This window comes from Argopecten irradians, unplaced genomic scaffold, assembly GCF_041381155.1.
Source record: "Argopecten irradians isolate NY unplaced genomic scaffold, Ai_NY scaffold_0754, whole genome shotgun sequence".
In the NCBI taxonomy this organism is placed as follows: domain Eukaryota; kingdom Metazoa; phylum Mollusca; class Bivalvia; order Pectinida; family Pectinidae; genus Argopecten; species Argopecten irradians.
Genome location: NW_027188221.1, coordinates 28,423 through 31,980, shown reverse-complemented (window position 1 = coordinate 31,980; position 3,558 = coordinate 28,423). Strand labels below are relative to the sequence as shown.

Genomic DNA, 3,558 nt, shown 5'->3' with positions numbered 1-3,558 from the left:
GTAATCTATTTACTAGAGGACACATCTGATGTACTGTGTTTTTGTGTGCATTTGATAACTATAGTCAAACTTTTCTATAATATAGATCTTTACACTTTATACACAGACCAAATTGTGTTATAAACATCCATTTTAGACACTTAAAAGTGGTTTAAAAATTATAAGCAGGTGGTCTTTATACAAAGACTGTGCTAAGGCAGAATTTACAATAATCAACATCTATATCTCAAATGTTGAAACATCTATATATCAAATATTGAAAGAAATGCTGATGCTAAACTATTTTATTGTTTCAAATCATATTGGAATGATTTCCATGTACAGAATGTACATACACATGTGTTAGCTACAATTTGTACTCCATTCTCTGGTGAGAATTTCATTATACCTGGGTTCCAATGTATCTTGATGCAAGAAAAGTAGGAAGTCATTAGGGATAAAAGAACTATTTTGATTTTAATAATGAATTCTGACTCTAGGTCTTTGGTTAGGATGTTTTTGGTGAGTGTGAAAAAGAAAACAGATACTTTGTTGTTTGGTGTGGTTTGATTAGCATGTTTAATAGCCAGAATCGAAGAAATCTGGAGTACCTAGAGAAAAACACAAACAAACCAGCATTAATACAGGAAAACTGCCACAAATGGGATTCAAACTCTGTGACATTGAGTGTCTTGTTGTATTTTGTCATATCTTAACCATGCACCCATTCACATGCACTGCAGCTCCAATAGAATGTCTTGTAGTTTGTTGGGTTTTTTTCTCTAAAGAATACACAGGAGTACTGGGTAATAAGTACTTAAATCACATACTGTAATACCACAGCTATTTATTACTAAATACATAATTTTAATGTCTTTTTTTACATGTATACCAGTACTTGGCTTGAAGGGAAACTATACATACTGTACATATTATCAAATGAAAACACTTGGACAAGAAAAGTAAATATTTTTGATTTTCCATATATTATTAAGTAGGTTGTACCCTGTATGCTAAATTACCTTTAAAGAAATCAGAATCTTTGATTTTAATACTTTTTCTATTTATTTACTTATCAATTTGGCAATTGATGTTCTATTCAATAGTGAAATCTCAAAGTCAATTAGGTTACTAAAAAGTCTGATGAACTGGTATATGTTTTAGTGACAGTTATTCTACAATATCCAAGATTGGTAGGGCCACTTTTTCGAATTGGACACACAGGTGTATTAAAAGGTTGTTGCGATGACAAGGGATTCCAGAACGCCTTAAACTTGTGTCTTTTCCATTTATCTTATGCTATGTGCGGTCACATCCAAAACAAACTGCTCTCATGGTATTCAGTGGTATCTTTTGATAACTTTTCCTGGAACGAGAAAATCAAATACTGGTAAACTATTGATCAGTAAAAGCATAAATATTTCAAGCTGTATATTTTACTGTTGCATTGCACCTTACACTTCTTCGTCACAAAGAATTGTCATGCTTTTTTTCATATTAAGTAGTATGTATTTGTAATATTAATGGAAGCAAATATCTACAAAATAGACAAACTTGGGGAAAACTATAGCTGTTCTTGATCAAGCAAGTGATCTTATTATGACAATTCAAAATATTTCTGACTTAGTCATTAAAACCTAAACCAGACATTTTAATCACTTAACTGTCCTCAGAGGCTCAGATCATATCAAATGCTTGTTAAGAAAATAATATGTAATGGAAAAAAATGAAGATTTGCTGACACCTTTTCAAGAGACAATATATACATGCACATCTATATAGGCATTCATGTACATTCAGAATCTCCTCCATTATGCTGTATTCATGTTTCGCTGGATAAGGTAATGTCTCCTCTTAGTTTTGATGACTGCATACATGGTGCATCTTTGACATCCCATATTTTGAAGTGATAAGTAATGGCCTTTCCATATGTCAATCTTTATAGGCCTGCAAAACACAAATACCATCAACAGTATTTGAAACATAATAATTGTACCTAGGCTATAGGTAAGTTACATTTTGTGATGATCCAGATATCAAAACAGTATTAGACTTGAAGATTGAATAAAAAATAATGTGAACTTATAAATGTTCCATACATGCACGCAATAATACATACAATGCAGTACATATATATACATGTATATATTTTTGGCAGAATGTCAAACCCCTGTGCATATATGTTTTGTTCAGGTATTGTGTTGCATGTATCTTACTCTTAGGAATACATGATGCAGTATTATAATTGAATAAAATGAAGATATTCACATACAATATTATATAACTATATATACTGTAACAGCATAATTGTATCTCTGTCATGGCTCTACTTCATTCGCTTATAATTCATTTACATAATATATTTATCAAAACAAGAAGATATTTTTATCTTGTGCATTAATGCAATACAGATATACCATGGATATAAAATTTACATAATCATTTTGAAGTGGTAGATCTACTGCTACTTTCTGTGTGCCATACTGTTATTCCTCTGTTAAGTGCATATGGATCACCGGATCACCCAAGGAATATACGATCTCATTTCTATGCCGTCTTTGTGATTGTGAAATAAATTCTCTCCTTCTGAAAAAAAAAACAAACATCAACATGCAATATCAATTTATTTGTCTTTTCAATCACTTACATTGATACATGTACATAGATAAATTACAAGCACTAAACTAAACTAATAATAGCATAAACATCTCTGTATATACTATATAGTGTACACGAACTGCATATTTAAAACAGAACTCTTAACAAAATAGGCCTAATTATACTTCATTCTTCAGTTTTTAATTCAAACAAGAATCGCATATATTCACCTTTTTCGCGTGGTCTTAGGAACTGCATGTCCCATCTCTAGTTTATCACAAACATCTTCAGATTTGTATTTCTGGTTTAGTACATTATACGGACGCATTGTTGTGCTAGAACACATCAAACAAAAACGTAGTGCTTTCCTTCGTGTTGATTCCATGCCAATACATGGGCGCAGCCATTTTGGAATATGACGTACATACCAACGTGAACATACCACGTGCCCCTCCATGCATGCACTCGAGGTGATATATTTCCGACGATTCACGGAAATTACTCCGAGATGTCGCGATTGATTTTTAACCCAAAATTATTCAGCATTTTAAAGTAGGTACTCTTGACCCTGGCCCGAATCCACTGTTTGTACAGAACCGAGGCGCCGTCGTTATAGTCCGTCGTGATCAATTGTATTTTTCAGACCCGTCGAGTGATTAATTATTCATCCTGTATCATTTTAAAATTCAGACTCTTCTCACCGGATTAAATACAATACGAATGTTCATACATTTCCATGTTTTGTAATTTAATTTAGATATGTCATATATAAAATCCTTATTGGCACTAATTGAAAATTAAGTACAGAAATCTGATTGAGACTAAATCCAGACCGGGCAAAATTAATACAGATACATCCATTCAACTTTTCCGATGACACAAACATGAAATAAACATGGTTATACATGCATATCGATTTCCAGATAATACGACTGGTCCGATTCTAAAACAGTGAATGTTCATAGTCTTTCAATTTGAGGC

At 32.3% G+C, this 3,558-nt stretch overlaps 1 long non-coding RNA gene across 1 annotated transcript; it reads right to left on the bottom strand.

The window, feature by feature from the left end:
* Positions 1–366: 366 nt before the first annotated feature.
* Positions 367–3,008, bottom strand: LOC138313572 (uncharacterized). Its single transcript, XR_011207229.1, has 4 exons — positions 2,808–3,008; positions 2,415–2,565; positions 1,724–1,926; positions 367–1,345 (listed from the first exon to the last, which is right to left on the bottom strand). It is a non-coding gene; the product is annotated as an uncharacterized lncRNA (long non-coding RNA).
* Positions 3,009–3,558: the final 550 nt, after the last annotated feature.